We start from the raw sequence: 19,864 nt of genomic DNA, 5'->3' as shown, positions 1-19,864 counted from the left end.
CAGTTTAGGTGTTCTTGTGAGACACTCAAGGTCATTCTTCAGACACCCTTTCTGACCGGGTCTATCTTTCCACCCTCCTCCCACGCGTGCGAACACCTGCCAGGAGACTCAGCCCGCAATTTCCCAACATCCCCGCCCCAGAAAGGAGGCTCAGGTCAACAACCGTCCCAGCAGAGGCCTCGGCAGTCTGCTTTCTCGCGCAGTGCGCAAGCGCCAGGGGGCGGTGCCCCGTGCTCGGTCGCCCCGCCCCAGGCTCGCAGACGGCGGTGCGCCGCGCCGCGCCGCGCACTGTGTGACCCGCTTGCCTTCGGGAAGGAGGCCGGAGCGGCTGGGTATGGCGGCTTTTGTGGAGCCGTGGTTGCTGGTGGAGCTGGTCCAGGCGCTCTACGAGGTGAGCTCGTGGCCTGCGGCCACACCCGGCCCCGGGGGCGTGGACGGTGTGCGTGGCTGTGTTCGGAGGCCTGGGCAGGCCTGGCCCGGTCCCTGGGCGTCCGTCTCCGGAAGGACTCGCGGGCGCACACAGCCCCGGCCGCTTAGCGTGGGCAGGGACCGGCGAGAGCCAGAGCCGAGGGTCTCGGTTTGAGCCCCGGCGAGCGCGGAATTCCCTCCGGGCCTGTTCCGGCGCGAAAGGAGCACGGGGAAGAGGGCGCAGGAGAGAGGCTGGTCCTCAAAAGCTAGAGTAGGAGCTGTTGGTGAAACGGGGTGGTGGAAACAGCGGGAGGTCTGAGTCTGGAAAAGCCCTCGGGAAGTCGGGGCCTTGGAACCGTGCGGCAGGAAGTAGAGGACAGAATTGCGATCCGTTGGGGTTTGTTTTGTCGGGGCGTGAGGTTAGAAAAGAAACCAAATGGGAAGCTGCATTTATTGTTGTCCAGGTATTTTTTTATATCCTTTGATTTCCTTGATCCATCGGTTATTCAGTAGCATGTTGTTCGGCCTCCACGTTTGTGTTTTTTTCCAGTTTTTTCTTGTTAACGATTTCTAGTTTCATAATGTGGCGGGCAAAGATGCTTGATATGACTTCAGCTTTCTTAAATTTGCTGTCTTGCTTTGTGGCCTTACATGTCACCTGTCATGGACAGTGTTGCATGTGTCCTTGAGAAGAATGTGCATTCTCCTGTTTGCTCTGGGATGTTCTGTCTGTATATGTAAAGTTCATCTAGTCTAATGTGTTATTCAAAGCCTGTTTCTTTTATTGATTTTCTGTCTGGTCTAGCCAGTGGCGTAAGGAGTGTTAATGTCTCCTAATATTACTGTTTTGCTGTCAATTTCTCCCTTTATGTCTGTTAATACTTGCTTTAAATAGTGAGGTATGATGAATGCAAAGATATTTATAATTGTTAAATCTTGTTGGATTTGATCCCTTTGTCATTATGTATTGTTCTGTGTCTCTTGTTACAGTTTTTGTTTTAAAGTCAATTTTTTTTTCCTGATACAAGTATGTCTTCCCCAGCTTTTTTTTTTATACTTTCATTTTAATGGGAAATCTTTTTCCATACCTTCATTTTCAGTGTATATGTGTCTTTAGGTCTGAAGTGAGTCTCTTTGGGGCAGTATATAGATGGGTCTTGTTTTTTTTTAATCCATTCAGTCAATGTCTTGATTATTGATAGGTATGTACTGACTGCCATTTTGTTAATAGTTTTCTGACATTCTTATAGTTCCTGGCATATAATTATTCACAGTAGTCTCTTATGATTGGTATTTCTTTGGTCCATTGGCTGTTTAGAAATGCATTGTTTCATTTCCAAAGACTTATAGATCTCACTTTCTTCCTGTTTATTTCATACTAAGAAGGTACATGAAATGATTTCAGTCTTCTTAAATTTGCCAACATTTATTTAGTGGCTTATCATATGATTTATCCTGGAGAATATCACATGTGCACTTGCAAAAATGTGTATCTACTGTTGAATAGAATGTTCTGTCTATACCTGTTAAGTTAATTTGCTCTAAAATGTGTTTCAGTTTCAACATGCCCTTGTTGATTTTCTGTCTGGACAGTCTAGCAGTTACTGATAGTGGGGTATTGAATATTGAAGTGCCCTACTGTTATTGTTGTCAATTTCTCTTTTAATATCTGTTAGCATTTGCTTAATACATTTCAGTACTCGGGTTTTGCGAGCGTATATATTTGATTGTTGTGTCTTCTTGATGTATGTACCCCTTTATCTCTTTTACCTTTTTTGGCCTGAAGTTTATTTTGTTTCAAGTAAGTATGGCCACACTTGCTTTTTGGGATACCATTTGCTTGGAGTATTATCTTCCATCCCTTCACTTTGAGGCTATGTGTGTCTTTAGAGCTGAAATGAGTATCCTGAAGGCAGCACATATTTGAGCCTCGTTTATTAATCCACGTAGGGACTCTATGCCTTTTGATTGGTGATTTCAATGCAGTCATATTTAGGGTAATTATTGATACATAAGGACTTAATACAGCCATTTTAACTTTTGTTTTCTGGTTGTTTTGTATCTCCACTTTTCCTTGTTTTTGTCCACCTAAAGTTTCTGCCTACCTTTAAAATTGGCTTTCTTTTTTAAAAAATTTTAAATTTTGGTATCATTAATGTACAATTACAAGAGGAACATTATGTTTACTAGGCTCCCCCCTTCACCAAGTCCCACCACATACCCCATTACAGCCACTGTCCATCAGTGTAGTACAATGCTATAGACTCACTACTTGTCTTCTCTGTGTTGCACTGCCCTCCCCGTGCCCCCTCCCTCTACACCATGTGTGCTGATCTTAATGCCCCCTTTTTTCCCCTTATCCCTGCCTTCCCACCCATCCTCCCCAGTTCCTCTCCCTTTGGTAACTGTTAGTCCATTCTTGGGTTCTTTGAGTCTGCTGCTGTTTTGTTCCTTCAGTTTATTCTTTGTTCTTATACTCCACAGAGGAGTGAAATCATTTGATACTTGTCTTTCTCTGCTTGGCTTATTTCACTGAGCATAATGCCCTCTAGCTCCATCCATGTTGCTGCAAATGGTAGGATTTCTTTTCTTCTAATGGCTGAATTAATATTCCATTGTGTATATGTACCACATCTTCTTTATCCATTCATCTACTGATGGACACACTTAGGTTGTTTCCATTTCTTGGCTATTGTAAATACTGCTGCAATAAAAATAGGGGGGGGTGCATATGTCTTTTTCAAACTGGGCTGCTGAATTCTTAGGGTAAATTCCTAGGAGTGGAATTCCTGGGTCAAATGGTATTTCTATTTTGAGTTTTTTGAGGAACCTCCATACTGCTTTCCACAATGGTTGAACCAATTTACATTCCCACCAGTAGTGTTAGGAGGGTTCACCTTTCTCCACATCCTCGCGAACATTTGTTGTTGTATGCCTTTTGGATGTTGGCCATCCTAACTGGTGTGAGGTGATATCTCATTGTGGTTTTAATTTGCATTTCTCTGATGATTAGGGATATGGAGCATCTTTTCATGTGTCTGTTGGCCATCTGAATTTCTTCTTTGGAGAACTGTCTGTTCAGCTCCTCTGCCCATTTTTTAATTGGATTGTTCGTTTTATGTTTGTTGAGGTGGGTGAGCTCTTTATATATTTTGGATGTCAACCCTTTATCGGATCTGTCATTTATGAATATATTCTCCCATACAGTAGGATGCCTTTTTGTTCTGTTGATGGAGTCCTTTGCTGTACAAGATTTTCAGCTTGATATAGTCCCACTTGTTCATTTTTGCTTTTGTTTCCCTTGCCCGGGGAAATATGTTCATAAAGAAGTTGCTCATGTTTATGTCCAAGAGATTTTTGCCTCTGTTTTTTTCTAAAAGTTTTATGGTTTCATTCATGACTTCCATTCAGGTCTTTGATCCATTTTGAATTTACTTTTGTATATGGGGTTAGACAATAATCCAGTTTCATTTTCTTACATGTAGCTGTCCAGTTTTGCCAACACCAGTTGTTGAAGAGGCTGTCATTTCCCCATTATATGTCCATGGCTCCTTTATCGTATGTTAATTGACCATATATGTTTGGGTTAATATCTGGACTTTATTCTGTTCCACTGGTCTGTGGGTCGATCTGTTCTTGTGCAAGTACCAAATTGTCCTGCCCCTTTACTGTGGCTTTGTAGTAGAGCTTGAAGTTGGGAAATGAGATCCCCCCTGCTTTATTCTTCTCAGGGTTGCTTTGGCTATTTGGGGTCTTTTGTGGTTCCATATGAATTTTAGAACTATTTGTTCCAGTTCATTGAAGAATGCTGTTGGTATTTTGATAGGGATTGCATTGAATCCTTGGATTGCTTTAGGCAGGATGGCCATTTTGACAATATTAATTCTTCCTAGCCAAAAGCATGGGATGAATTTCCATTTATTAGTGTCCTCTTTAATTTCTCTTAAGAATTTTATGTAGTTTTCAGCATATAGGTCTTTCACTTCCTTGGTTAGGTTTATTCCTGGGTATTTTATTCTTTTTGATGCTATTGTGAATGGAACTGTTTTCCTGATTTCTCTTTCTGCTAGTTCTTCATTAGTGTATAGGAAAGCAAGAGATTTATGTGTATTAATTTTGTATCCTGCAACTTTGCTAAATTCAGGTATTTGTTCTAGTAGTTTTGGAGTGAAGTGTTTAGGGTTTTTTTATGTACAGTATCATGTCATCTGCAAATAGTGACAGTTTGACTTCTTCATTACCAACGTGGATGCCATCCAGTTCTAATCCTGCCCCCTATAGTCATTACAGCATCTTGTACATTGTCTCCTGGATTTCATGATTCCCACTATAAATTCTCTAGAGAGCACCAGACGGTTTCAAGGAAGTCACCCCAGAAACCTGACTGAACTGAACGTCTGTTGTTTCTTACAAGATGGTGAAGCTCCCTTACAGGTATGTGGGTCTGTGCAGCATTGACAATACCCTGTAAGAGCATGTAAAGACAGTTTAAGTATCCCAATATCCTAGCATTTGGGAGCCCTTCACAAGCACTGTGGTCTAACAAATCCATATGATCCAGCATTCCCAGAACAAGTCATGCATTCATTTATAGTAAAAAGTTGTAGACCCTTTACTATCCTCTAGGAGTTATATTGATAAGGAAAACATTTGTCTCTGACCTCTGGACTTCATAATGGGGTAGGGAACAGACAGCACACAAGTAAACAAATCAATACCATATGTAATACAGGAGAGAATTCAAGCTGTGCTTCAGGAGGAACAAATGCATGTCTGAGGAAAAGACACAGTGGGCACTTTGCTTTGCAGGTGGCCAAGTGAGGCTTTTCTGAGGAGGTGACATTTAAAAGCAGTTATTTGCCTGCTCTGTAGAAAATGACCTGGAGGAGACCCATCTAACAGTAACACGTGAGTTACAGAATTGACCAGATGGCTGGACTCTGCTCCTACTGTCTCTCTTGGAGTCATTCACTGAGCAAACATTTCCTTAGCACCATGTGATGTCCCCTCCATGGACTGTGAAGATTCTTGTGGATGAAGACACAGCATCCCCTCCAGAGGCTGATGCAGGGGCTGCTTGACAGGGTCCACTTGGTATTTGGGGATTCACAGGCTGGAAAGGTTGTCCTGGCTCTCTTCTTCATTTAGCAGCACTGTGGCAGTGCCAGTCCCCCTGGAGAGGCCTGGGAGGGGCCTAGCACTCTAATTTGTGATTTTGTCAAGGTTCCAGAAGCAAGTTACTAAGCTAAAAATGAGTGTAGAGAGAGTGCCTTCTGAGAAATACGTCCTGAGTGGAAAGTGGAACTCTTTAACCCATCCAGTCCCACTACCACCAAAGTCCCAAAGGGAAAGGATTGCAGCAGCCCCGCACCTCCCCCTATACTGGGAAGAAGCTTCAGCAGGGGGCTGCTGGGCCTGAGGCTCCCATTCAGGATAGGAAAGCAGAAGACTCAATACCTTTCTGTTTGAGGTGGACCCTGAGGGCTCACTGGGTGGCAGGGGAAGGGGTCAAGAGCTAGGAGGCTGGGGCTGGGACTGGGACTGGATGTTGCTCCTCCAGAGCCTATAGGAGCATCTTGGGTAAACCTGGGTGCTTTTCCTTAGGGGTTACTTCCACTAGAAGAATGATTCCTGCATTGAAGTTGTGGCGCAAACCTGGGGAAGCCATCCACAGGCCATGATGGCCTCGTGTACCATGGCCCATGAGCCTTGTCACCAGGCTCCAGTCTAGTTCCAACAGCAATAGAAACAAAGGGTCTGCTCCAAGCAAGCTTCTAAGGAAAGAGACTGTGAAAGGAGGGTAAGAGGCCAGGAGAATCCACCATCAGCATTCCAGCCCCTGCAGCCCCAGGTGGGGTGAATTCCTAGAGAGGTTCCGGGCAGAGCTGGCCTGCCCCCTCCCCTTCCTGGTCTGGCTGCTGACCATCCAGGCAGGTGCCTGTCACCTCTGGCAGAGAAGAGCAACCAGGGTCCCAGCAAGGCTGACATCAGGACTGGAAGCTTAGGGCCCTGATTTAGCCATATACCTATAGCCACAGTGAGAGCAGGGGAGCCAGCACAAGCCCTGGTCAGAACGGGCCAACATATTAAACATGAAAGAAGTCCCAGTGCTCCCAGTGTAATGACTTTTGCCCCCACTGCCCAAGGATAGAGGCTAGTGGATTGATTGGGGGAATGACCCGGGCAGTCACTGGGGAGAGAGCATCCTTACCTACAAGGTGACTGGTGACCTGTCAAGGTTCAGCTAATACAAAGAATTACTCCTATGCAAAGGGTGCATACTGGATCGGAACTCTGGGGGCAAAATAAGTTCCCAGCCTGGAGCAAATTACCTTTGAAGCCAAATCAATCAAAGGGAGAAAGTGGGAGAAACTTGTTTATTGCTTACCAGGAGTCATTCACTTCTGCTTGCCAGTGTCTCTTGCAACCCAGCTATAAAAGCCGACCCCTCCAACCTCGCTGGTCCAGATACACCCTTACCCCTCCCCCCACCTTTGTAATCACTTATTCATATGGAGATGGACTACTCTCCACCCCTTGGAAACACCTATTGATGTGGAGATGCACTAAGGCCAGGCGAATGATTCTGGAAATATTGCAAATTTACCCATATGGATACTGAATACTTTTTGCTGTGTTGAATAATTGGATAATTCTATAATAAATAGAACTAATTTGAAAAGGCTCCTGAGGGTGGGTTTCTAGCCATTACACCAATGTCAGTGGGGTGACTACACCAAGGTGCTCTGCAGGTCTCCCCCTGCCTCCATACCACGAATATCCTCATCTCTTCAAGGAGAAATTCCTTTCTCTTCAAGTAGGAGCTCACAGACCCAGCACTGAAAGAGACAAGGGCCTGATGTAGGTTGAAACTTTTAACATGCCAATTTATATTTTCCAGCAATAAAGTTCCTTCAGGAAGAAAAATGTCTGGAGGCCCTTCTGACTTAACCTCCTGAAGCCAAGTGTGGTTGGGAAAATTTAAAGAAATTGATGATGTATTTATCTTTCTGGAAATGCTTGTTTAGCACATTGGCAAAAAGCAGGGGCTGCCTGGGAAGCTGAAGCAATGTGGCATCCTAGGTGAAGGGCCCCCACCAGTAAGATGGCAAACTTCCGGCTTCTCCTCGGGGTCCTCGGTTCCCGCCGGTGCCACCTGGAGCCCAATCACCTCTCGTCCCCCTCCCAATCCCAGCACCTTGCCAATAGCCACCAGCCCCGTAGAAGTAACACCACAATCACCCCATGCCCCTTCCTATATAACCCAGCACCTTTCCCTAATAAAGCGGATTTCTCCGGTGAATTGCTACTGTGTGTCACTCTTTTCCTTTCATTGGTGCCGAAACCTGGGAGATGGGACACCCCAACTGGGCCCCGTATTCCCCCCGACACCAGCAGCAGCTTGCCCTTGTCCTCTTTTTCCGGCGCTGGCTCATCACACTCACCACTCCTCTCTGGCCTTTAGGTAAGTTTTCCCCCAGGAGTGGGCCACTCTACCCCGAGCTATCGCAGTGCCATTGACCGTGATCGTCCGGCAAGGCCCTGATGCTCGGGAACGAGGAGGGAACTCTCCCCGCCTCAGGCCTTCACGGCTGTGGCGGACCCTCAGGCCCCTCCTCCGACAGTCATAAATGCACTCACCATCCCTTCCATCAGTGTGGAAACTTTAAGTAAAATTTCCCCGGGGTGGGCCACGCTCCCCGAGCTATTGCAGTGCCATTGACCGTGATCGGCAAGGCCCTGACACTCGGGGACGAGGAGGGAACTCTCCCCACCTCAGGCCTTCACGGCTGCGGCAGACTCAGGCCCCCCTCCAACAGCCATAAACGAGGTGACTCCTTTGTGGATGAGAACGCTCCCTTTTTCCCCCCTCCTCCTTCTGTCCCCTGAAATCTGTTCTGTACGCCGAAAATTCCTAGTACTAGGTACCTCGTGATTCTGGCACTCTGCCTTCTTAGGGAAGTCTGGGTGATGACCCACACTTCCTAAGAAATTCCGACTCGTATACGAGTTTATGCAGACCACCAAGGATCATCGGGGATGCCCTTTGTCTTCTTGCGGTCTGCTTCCAGTCCGAGGATCTCCATTTGTCTTCCCCTGTTTGTCTCCTTCTCTGTCCTTTATCCATGGGAGCCTCCTCATCTCTCCCTAAAGATTCACCTCTTGAATGCCTGCTCAAGCATCTAGCTACCCTCTCCCTGACACCTCATAATAAAACCAAAACTTTTCCGTAAATACTGCTCCCAAGATTGGCCGACATACCCCCTAGACTATAACAAGCAATGGCCTGCAGGGGGAACTCTTGATCCTAACATCACTCGCAATCTCTTTAACTACTGCCAGCACCTGAAAAAATGGAAGGAGATTCCCTATATCGAAGCTTTCCGCCACCTCCTCCCCCCGTCCCCCCGCAAGTTCTCCTAGCCTGCAAGCCGCTGTCCCCGCAGAAGCCTCCCATTCACTCCCTCCCCCTTCTTCTCCTACAACAGCCCTTCTCCCTTCCTCCACCATCTCCTCCCCCATCTCACCTCCTCCGCCTTCGTCCCCCGCAGATTAAGCCTGAGCCTTTCAGCCCCCCTTTAACTAGGTCCCGGGGGCCTCCTCCGTCTTTGCCCTCATCACCTGTTTCTCCCCTGTTGGGGACCACCTTTGTCTTCTCACATGTTTGTAGGCAGAATGGGAAAGTACCTTCCCCCATGTCTGAACGTAGCATAGGAAAGCACAAGCTTAAGAACAACCAGTGCAGTCCTTGAAAGTTATCTGTCCACAAAAACATATCTTGTCCTCGAAGATGAGCCAAGACTCCTCACTCTGAAAATAGGGAGACTTTGAAGATGTGTAGAAACACCGCCCCTGCTTCTAGCTATGCCCTTCCCCCACTTGCCGATGTGGCAGGAATGGAGAACAAAGAACATTCTCTTTACACATTCCATAAGGAACTAACTGGAGCCCTGCTGTTGCTCAGTTGGTAGAGCATGGAACTCTTAATCTCATAGTCGTGAGTTCAAGCTCAACTGGAGCGGCAGAGGCAAGCAGCTGGGTTGCTGGCTGGCAACGCGTGGGAGCATCAGCCCTCCCAGTTCCTTATTTTCTTCGCCCCCCCTTCCGCACTTCAAGACCTGCTTGACTAGGCGCGGCTGGACCGCATCACTCCCCCACAGACTGAGCCAGAACCCTTCAGTTCCCCTCAGACTCGGTCCCGAGGGCCTCCCAAAATTATTGCCCCCCTCCAGGACATAGCTTAGACAGACTCACTCAAGCCCTATTACAGTATACTAGCCTTGACCCAGAAATGCCTGACGGAAGACATGTCCTTATGACATACTTCCTAGCTCAAAGCTACCCTGACATTAAAGCTAAACTCAAAAAGTTAGAACAGGGCCCCGCTACCCCACAGACTGAGATCCTAACAGTGGCCTTTAAAGTCTTCCAAAAAAGGGAGGAGGAGAAAGAATGCCATAAACAAAAGGCTGATCAGGCCAATTTCCAAATGTTGGCCCAGCTGATAAAACCACAACCTGGGTGCCCCTCTACAAACAAGCCCCCCCCCAGGAGCTTGTTTCAAGTGCGGAAAAGAGGGACATTGGTCAAGGGCGTGCCCCTCCCCCAGATCTCCTACCGCCCCATGCCCCAGATGCCACAAAATGGGCCACTGGGGGTCTGATTGCCCAACCACCCAAAGGGGAGGCTGGACGAACAATCCCCATCCTAATCCCGCTGTAGTGGGGCTGGCAGAAGATTGACGGGGCCCGGGGGCTTCTCGCCCGACCATTTCCATCACCAAACAGGAGCCCAGGGTTACTTTAACAGTAGACGGTCGCTCCATCTCCTTCCTCCTAGATACAGGAGCCACCTTCTCAGTCTCGCAAGAATACTGGGTCCCTACTACGCCAGCCATTACTCCTATAGTTGGGGTAGGAGGTAAACAGATTTTCTCATTAACCCCCCCCCCCTTTTATGTACAATCCGACAATCCCATACCTTTCTCCCACTCCTTCCTGGTTATGCCCCAGTGTCCCATCCCTTTACTAGGACGGGACATCCTTTCTCTCCTCCATGTTTCCATAACTATATCCACTCCCACAGCCCCCAGTACTCCCTGATGGCCCTCATAGCTGACGACCCCCCTCTACCCAATGAAAGCTCCAGTGCCGCCCTCATACACCCTGTAAATCCCAAAGTTTGGGACATTACAAGCCCCTCTGCGGCCCTATGTTCCCCTGCCTCTATCAAATAATGTGACCTCTCTCAGTATATCTGTCAGGCCCAATACCCCCTAACCACTTCAGCCCTCATAGGCCTCCAACCCATCATTCAAGATCTCCTGAACAAAAATTACCTCAGACCCACTCACTCCCCATTTAATACCCCCATATTAGCTGTTAAAAAAAACCAACGGATCTTTCTGCCTTGTCCAAGACCTTCGCCTCATCAACATGGTCATTGTCCCTATCCATCCCTTAGTTCCAAATCCATACACCCTTTTATCGCAGATCCCTGCCTCGGCATCCCACTTCTCAGTCCTAGATCTCAAGGACACATTTTTTTCTATCCCTCTGGACCCCTCCTCCCAAGATTTTTTCACCTTCACCTGGACGGACCCATGCATGAGACATTTTGAACAACTTATTTGGACAGTTTTGCCACAAGGCTTCCGAGATAGTCCCCATATTTTTGGACAAGTCCTAGCTCAGGACCTCAAACAGTTTCATCATGATCACTCCGAGTCCACTTTATTACAATATGTAGATGATCTTCTACTCTGCAGTCCCTTGTGGGAACAGTCTCAACTTGACACTGCCTCTCTACTTAACCTTCCAGCTTCCAGAGGTTACCGGGTATCCCCGCGTCAAAGCTGAAATCTCTTCCCCTTCTATCACTTACCTTGGATTCCTTCTGTCTCAACAAAGAAAGTCCATTACCTTAGACAGAAAATGACTCCTCTCTGACCTGCCCGTTCCCAAAACCAAGACAGAAATCCTTTCCTTTCTAGGCCTGGCTGGTTATTTTAGAGTGTGGATCCCTAACCTTTCCCTGTTAACAAGACCCCTATACGACCTCAGCAAGGGCCCCCTTGAAGAACCATTATCCTCCTCACCCTGACACTCCTTCATTAAGCTCCGTCAAGACCTTGTAAAAGCCCCAGCTCTCCATCTCCCTGATTTGTCAAAACCCTTCTCATTATACATTCATGAGAGGTCCAGTCAAGCTCTAGGAGTCCTAGGCCAGTATTATGGCCTATCCTTTGCCCCAGTAGCTTATCTCTCCAAGCAATTAGACCCCACAGTTCGGGGATGGGCCCCCTGCCTACGGGCATTAGCCGCTGGGCAGCTCTTGCAGAAAGAAGCTCATAAACTAACATTCGGGGCACCCCTTACCATTCTGTCCCCACATCACCTAAAAGATCTCTTAACCTACAAAAGTTTACAGACCCTCCCTCCAGACTCCTGACCTTACTGTCCTCTTTCCTCCAAAATCCCGTTCACCCCCTTTGCCATCCATACCCGAATCATGACTTTTTCCTCCTTTACTGCTCTCTCGCTTTTTTCCTCATTCCTATTGTCTTCCCCGTCACCCCAGCCTCCTTTGTATGGCAATTCAAAGTCAGACAGACTTACACACAGCATCAAAGAAAAGTTACTGCCCTCATTGCCACATCAGACTGCCCTCTGAAAAGCTGCTCTGAGCCTTTATACCTCCACTTTCCCCCCTCCACCAAAGTGTTCACTAGCAGCTACCCTTATTCTCCCTACCTCTGCTTCCTCTATGACCAAAAACAGGCCTATTGCAGGCAATGGCCAGACACCTATGAGAGATGTCCCTACTGGTCTTGCGCCATTCACTACATGGGTAACTCCCGGTACCCACAGTATTACTCCTCCAACCATTTCATGAAATATCCCAACAGCTCATTCTCCTTATTGTTGCGACCGTTCAGGTACCGAAGCAACACGCCCAAGGTCTTGATTCTTCTCTATGCTTTATTGTCTAATCTCTCGCAGCGGTTACAGCAGTTGTCGAGCAGCTCCTCTCCCTCCTGGCGGGCTCCCTTATATTCAGTCACCCAACCAATCTGGGACAGTATCATGCGTGACCTTTAAGCGGATAGGTGTCACGCACCACTCTAAGCGGGCAGCACGAGCTGTGCACGGGTACGGAAGTCTGCTGGGCCAATCCCCAACAGGGAAGAGAGGAAAGTGTGGTGAGCAGGAAGCAGGCGCCATCTTTAGGGCGTTGTCCAGCTAGAGTGGGGCTCAGCCTCGGCCGTAGGCCGGGCCCCCACATCTCCCCCTTTATTGTTTTATAACCAAAGGTCTGTCGGGATCATGCCTGTCTTAGGTCGTCCAGAGTCTGTGGCATTCTTACCCGTCCTCAGGCAACAGACAGCTTAGGTCTGCGCCCTGTCTTAGGTTGATATGCGCAGCTCCCGATCTTACCCGTCCTTGACTACTGATCCAGCATATTAAGCTGTACTCTAGGGGAGATGCCTTCCTCTAGCACTGCCATGGCCTGCAACAGGACCTTCCATTCTCCCCGTTGCTGTTTTTGTATGGAACAGACTTTCCTCCCAACCAGGAGGAGGCCCACAATTAGCAATATACCTATGACACCTACACCTGACCAGGCTTTGGTGGCGTTTAACACAGCTTCAGCTATTTGAGCTACGGAGCAAAATTTCTAACCATAGCTGAGTGGTGAGCTCGTCAAGCTCACTGGACCAATTTGTGGTTAACATCTTGCCTAACTGTCTGGACAAGTTGGCAGCTTTAGAATAATTATGAAAAGGAATACCAGTAATACACCCCCGTCCGTATAAGAATGGACGCAGCCCACAGACAAAACCTCCCCCAAGAGGTCTAATTGTTCTTGAAGAAGGTTCATGCGTTGGTTGCATTGCCGAGGCAGTGGCTGGGACAGACCATTCAGCGTCTCTGCCATAGGAATGGTGATAGCGCGGCGGTGGCTGCAGCTGCAGCTCGCCTCCACCGTCGCCTGCTGTAGGATCCATGGCAGAAGCAGAAGCAGTGCGATCATCTTGTACCTCTGCTCCGGGGTTTTCCACTCTGCGTATCAGACGTTCAGGCACCCAAACGGGGTTCTGCTGGTCCTGTGGAAAAACACAAACCGAGCCTCGGGTCCAGATTATCACTGGGTCCGGGCCTTTCCATGTTCCTTCCAACACATCCTTCCACAAAACTTTAGGCATGTGTTTTGGATAGGATTGTTGGCCGTGCCACTCTGCTGCACTGCGGCCATTTTTGTCCAGTGTTCTAAAGTCTCCTATTCCTCCATTTTGTTTATATAAGGCATTCTTGAGGGTGAGGTGGGTGCGTTCCACTATACCCTGACCCTGAGGGTTGTCTCTAGCTCCCTGCTGCTCTCATGATACAAAAGGATGTCATCCATATAATGATAGATGATTATCAGGGGAAACTGTTTCCTCACAGTTTGTAAGGCCTCCTTTACATACACATGGTGGGGCTATTAGCCATGCCCTGTGGCAATAAACCTTTGACAGTCTCTGGGGTGAAGCGGGATGGAGAAGAAACAGTCTTTGATATCTATCACTATTGAATTCCATCCTCTGGGCAGGGCCACAGGGAGAGGAAGGCCTAATTGTACAGGTCCCATAAGCTCCTTCTGTCTGTTCACTGCCCTGAGATCATGGAGTAATCTCCACTTGCCAGACTTTTTCCTAATTACAAAAATAGGTGTGTTCCATGGTGAGGTAGAGGGCTAGAGGTGACCAGCTGCTATCTGTTCTTGTACTAAAGTGTGGGCTGCTTCCTTCTTTTCTTTGGTGAGGGGCCACTGAGGTACCCACACGGGCCTTTTTGACTGCCATGTTATTTCTATAGGCTGTTTTCCCTCAGTGGCCCCAAAGAAAAACCCAATCCTGGTCCTCCGGGCCCTTTGGGCAGTCTCCCTGCTAAAAGGATTGGTTGTTCTTTCCCTTGGAGATCCTTCCCTAGTCCTCTAGTTCCCGTGTACCCCTGTTTTTTTCATTATGGCATTAGACTGCTCACTGTAAAGAGTCTCTGTGGTTAGTTTAACTCTGCTATTAAACCTGTTCTCTAGCTCGTCCCCCGAAAGTTCCCCGTCTTCATCCTCATCAGATGGCAGTCCCTGTTCAGATCCCCCTTCCGATGCCTTTGCGAAGGCACGCTCTTCTCGTACTTCCTCTAATATTTCCTCCCCCTCTTGGATGGCCTCTCGGCAGCTTGGCTTCTGTCCCTTCAGGCAATTTTTTACTCGACCCCAAATAGGGATTGTCCCTGGTGGAAGGGGCTCCCTCTTGTCTGCCCAGCGTAGGTCATCCCCCAGCCTGTCCCATAAAGGGCTGGTGATTTTTCCTTCATCTAAGAACCATGGGGCATGATTCTCTATAGTGTTCAGGAATGCCCTGGCAGTCTTCGTTTTCAAAGGGGTTCCATTAGCTCTAAGGAGCGCTTTCAGAGGTTCCTCGGCCCTAACCCTAGAGGCCTCCGTCCCCATCCTCTCTCTAAAGGGGCAAGTATCCTAGTTATGATTTAGATGGACTACGTCGCTAATTCCGCGAATCTTTTGATTTCGTTGCCACTCTGCGAACGTTTTGATTTCGTCGCCGCTCTGCAAACCTTCACTGGTGCCTCCTCATTCCATATATTATAATAAACAATGTCACAAACACTAACAGGACACACACACTACACATAAACACCCACCGCAACTGCCTGCTGTCTGCCCTGCCACGTATACTTTCAGTTTGCTCGCCGATCCACTCACCCTCCTCGGGTCCCTCTCCCGGTCTAGCCAGCCGACCGAACGGCGTCCAGCGACGTTCCTGAAGAGTTACAAGCTCTACTTCATCGGCAGGCGCCAGGGTCAGCGGATCAGGTCGCGACGAGGTTTAGCGATTCCCGGGGTTCGGCACCACTTGTCACGACCCTTCAGGGACCGAAGCAACACGCCCAAGGTCTTGATTCTTCTCTAGGCTTTATTGTCTAATCTCTCACGGTGGTTACAGCAGTTGTCGGGCAGCTCCTCTTCCTCCCGGCGGGCTCCCTTATATTCAGTCACACAACCAATCCGGGACAGTATCATGCGTGACCTTTAAGCGGATAGGTGTCACGCGCCACTCTAAGCGGGCAGCACGAGCTGTGCACGGGTACGGAAGTCTGCTGGGCCAATCCCCAACAGGGAAGAGGGGAAAGGGTGGTGAGCAGGAAGCAGGCGCCATCTTTAGGACGTTGTCCAGCTAGAGTGGGGCTCAGCCTCGGCCGTACGCCGGGCCCCCACACTTATCAATCCCAGATCCCTGGGACTCTCAATGAGCTGCTGGAGTCACAGCCTCCGTTTACTGTGGGGGGTCCTTGACCCCCACGGTACCCTTCATATCTCTCGAAAGTATGTTCCCTCTCATTCCCAGATCTCTCAAGTTGCATCAGATATCAGACATTCCAAAAAAGTCATTATCCAAACTCTTGACGGCGCCTCTTCATCTTCTTATCCCCGCCCCTCTTCCAATTTCTCCTACTCTTCATTACAGCTCATTCAGGACACCACCATCTTTCTCAACCACACCCTTAAAACCGCCAATTGTTTCTTGTGTGCATCACTACAGCACCCACTGCTGGCCACCCTGCCCCTTAATATTTCCAACTACTTCCATGCAGAAGGACAATCCCTCTGCCCCCTGGCAGACATACCCCTATGGGAACCAGAATACGCAGATAATCTCACCATCCACCACTGTGTAGGCCCGACTCCACCCCTCTCCAGCGCACTTCACTGCCTCCCTACTCCAGCACACCCTGCATTCTCGTCACCGTAATCCCACAGCTTACACTTTACAGCATTGCAGAATTCCTTGAGCTCTAACCTCCCTTGCCCTCATGCACAAAAAGGACTGCTTTCCTTCCCATCATGGTCGGTATCTCTTTGACCACCTCAGCCATTGAGGCAAGATTTTCTGGGGGAGACTTGGGTCACTCTCTATGGGCAGTTAAAGATCTCAATGCCAAACTTGAGGGAGCCCTGACATCCACTGCTGATTCCCTGGCCTCTCTCCAAAGACAGGTCACTTCGCTAGCTAAAGTCACCCTTCAAAACTGGCGGGCCTTAGATCTGCTTACAGCTGAGAAGGGTGGCATCTGCGTCTTCCTCTGAGAAGAGTGCTGCTATTACATCAACGAATCCGGCATTGTAGAATCTGACATCACCAAACTCACCGACTTTGCCTCCAGTCTCCACTCTGCTTCCAATTCCAACCCATTCTCTTCAATACTAACAAACCCCCTCCTTACCTGGATCTGGCCTATTGCAGGCCCCATAATAATCATTCTTCTTGCCTGTCTCTTCTTACCCTGTATAATAAAGTTCATCAAATCCCAAGTCGGAAAAATCTCTAATCAAGCTTTCAACCAGCTTTTACTCAGGAACTACCAGCTTCTGGCCACAGAAGATCCCTCACCCTCATGTGACCTCCTCACCGCACGCTGAGATGGGCCCCTCTCTCCACTGGAAACTGTTCCTGGAAACAGTGGCCACAGACGCCTGGCTCCTGACACCCATATCCTCTTGGCACCATTGGAATCAACAGGTCCTCGACCTATGGTTACAGAGAACCTTCATTGATTTCCAACCTGAAGAAGTCCACATCTACTCATCCTTACTGTGGGGAGTCCTCTCAACCCTTTCCTCCCAATCCTCAAGCCCTCACTCCCTTCTCCCCTTCCCCCCCATTCAGCAGGAAGCAGTCAGAAAGAAAGCAATGTCCACAACCCCATAGAGGAGAAAGGGGGGAATGAAGGACCCCCACCAGTAAGATGGCAAACTTCCAGCTTCTCTTCGGGGTCCTCGGTTCCTGCCGGCACCATCTGAAGCCCAATCATCTCTCGTCCCCCTTCCAATCCCCGCACCTTGCCAATAGCCACGAGCCCCGTAGAAGTAACACCACAATCACCCCATGCCCCTTCCTATATAACCCAGCACCTGACCCTAATAAAGCATATTTCTCTGGTGAATTGCTCCTTTCCTTTCACTAGGAGTTGATGAAATGACCAGGATTCCATTTTTCCAACTTGTTATTTTTAAAAGTTTAACTTTTCCATTATATTTGAAGGAATTGCACTATGAACACGTATTCATCACATAGATTTACAAAATTGTTAATATTTTGCTACATTTGCTTCATCTCTATATAAACACATCTGTTTCTGAGCTATTTGAATGTGAGTTGTAGCTCCCAGAACTCTTCACTTTAAACAATTCACATCTCCTAAGAACAAGGGCATTCTTGTAACCAGCCCTTGTCACACTGAACATTTAAGGATGATTCATTTTCATTAAGACCTTTATAGGTATTGAAGTTCTCCAATTGTTCCACAAATCTCTCATAGCATTTTTCCTTCAACCTAGTGTAGGATCAGGATCATGCGATGGATGTGATTGTGGTCTCCTTTGTGTGGACTGATATCATAGCTTTTCTGTGTTTTTCTTGATAATGATTTCAACAACGTCCTGTGGAACTGTTTTTGCAGATTGTCTCTCAACCTGGATTTGTCTGTCTTCTTCCCCAGTGACTAGATTCATTTTAAACATTTTTAGCAGCTACACTAGTGATTCACAAACCGATCTTGGACATACAGTATGCTAATAAGCAAGGCTTCAGAGGGTGTCTGAGATACTTCTAGCAGGACTGTTAGTGGCCTCCCTGTGATGCCAGGGTTCTTGTTCATGGAGTCAAAGTGTGGAATTAATGGGATTAATACATAAATCAAGCAGCATAGGAATCAAATATATGAATACATATTACCTGATTCTTCTACAACTGATGCATGATCAATAACAGAATGAGTAAAGACAAAACAGTTCCTACAACTCATGACTGCCCTCACATGGTTTCGGTGTCCTTGAGCATCACGCTCTAGGGCTGGACTCAAGGTGAGATAATGACTGTGTGTTGATAATGTGTTGAATCCCCTACTCAGAATTCTTTGGATGTTTGGGTTCGTTTGCTCAATAAATATGAGGAGTGCCTTTTCGGCATTAGTCTTGCGCTGTTACACCTTGAGTCCCCTGGCTGCCCTTTCAGATCTTCGATATCTCATCACATCTCCTTACTAGTCTGTGGGTCAGAAACAGGGAGGGGACTGACAAATGACCTCCAAACAGGGACCCTTGAAACTCAGAGCGGGGAAGCTCTGAAGATCATCAATCTGGTAAGACCCCCAGGAAAGCAAACATAGGGACAGGATCAAGACATCAGGGACACTATAATGGGCCAACATGAAACTAAAGCAGATCATCCAGAGGATTACTTAAAATTGCTCCATGCCCTCCTAAAAACATCAGGAGTGAAAATTCCTTAAAAAGATTTTTCACAACTTCATAAATATATTAAAAAACATTGTTATTGATTGCCGCCACAAGGAACCCTCAGACAAGCTGGTGGGACTAATGTATTAAGAGGTTTCAAAAAGGCTCACAGACAGGAACATTATCCCTGTACCTGTTCGGGTGGATCAATGATCCCTCAGTAAAGAAAAACTGGCAGCCTTACACACATTAGTTCAATCTTCAGTTAGATAGATTAGGAATTTCCACAAGCCCATGGTATTCCCCTGTATTTGTTATAAAATAGAGTCTGGAAAATGGAAACTATTACATGACTTAAGTCAAATTAATGCAGTCCTCAAACCTGTGGGTCCTTTACAAGAAGGCCTTGGTTCTCCAGGTGATTCCAAAAGACTGGGACATGATTATCATTGATCTTAAAGATTTTTTTTTTACAATTCCTTTAGCCATGGCAGATAGGGAAAAGTTTGCTTTTACTGTAACCTCCTTAAATTTACAAGCTCCTTCAGAAGGATTCCAATAGAAAGTACTACCTCAAGGAATGTTAAACAGCCCTACAATTTGTCCAAATTATGTGCACAGGGCTCTCGTCCCCTTCTGGGGTGAGCCAGGAGCTGTCTGTCCTCTCACTGTATCTCTAAATAAAAGCGTCCCCTTAGCTCTCCTACCTTGACTGTTTGCTAAGTTCATTTATCACCTCTGGAAACAAGAACCTGGCATCATCTTTGGGGGCTCGTCCAGGGTAACCGGAGGTGAGTATCAGCATCCAAGCCTGCCTTTTCTCTCACTGTCCTTATAGAAGGAAGTTGTCTATGGCTCACAGCATCAGGCGCTTGTCAGCCACTTAAATGGGACTAGCCCAGCTGCTGATCTCAAAGTCTTGAGTGACAGGCTCCCCTGTGTCTCAGTGGATCCCCGTCTCCCCTGGGAGCTGGGAAAGTCTCCTGAGTGGAGGCCAGGATTCCCTTTCAGTATGTTCATAAATTTGTTAATCTAAAGAATGCTAGTGCAATGGTTTACAAAAGTCCACTTCTCAGTGTTTACTGAAAATTAAAGTTCCTAATGGTTTTAAGGTCTAATTAAAGCTACTTAAAGAAGAAAACATCTCTACTTGCTA

General features: G+C 47.5%; 1 long non-coding RNA gene across 1 annotated transcript; it reads left to right on the top strand.

Moving 5' to 3' along the window:
• Nucleotides 1-232: 232 nt before the first annotated feature.
• LOC140847751 (uncharacterized) lies at nt 233-7,717 on the top strand. The gene is made up of 3 exons (XR_012127870.1): nt 233-391; nt 4,751-4,842; nt 5,218-7,717. It is a non-coding gene; the product is annotated as an uncharacterized lncRNA (long non-coding RNA).
• Nucleotides 7,718-19,864: the final 12,147 nt, after the last annotated feature.

The sequence above is a fragment of the Manis javanica genome, chromosome 2, assembly GCF_040802235.1.
Source record: "Manis javanica isolate MJ-LG chromosome 2, MJ_LKY, whole genome shotgun sequence".
NCBI lineage: Eukaryota > Metazoa > Chordata > Mammalia > Pholidota > Manidae > Manis > Manis javanica.
This window is presented reverse-complemented; position numbering and strand designations above follow the sequence as displayed.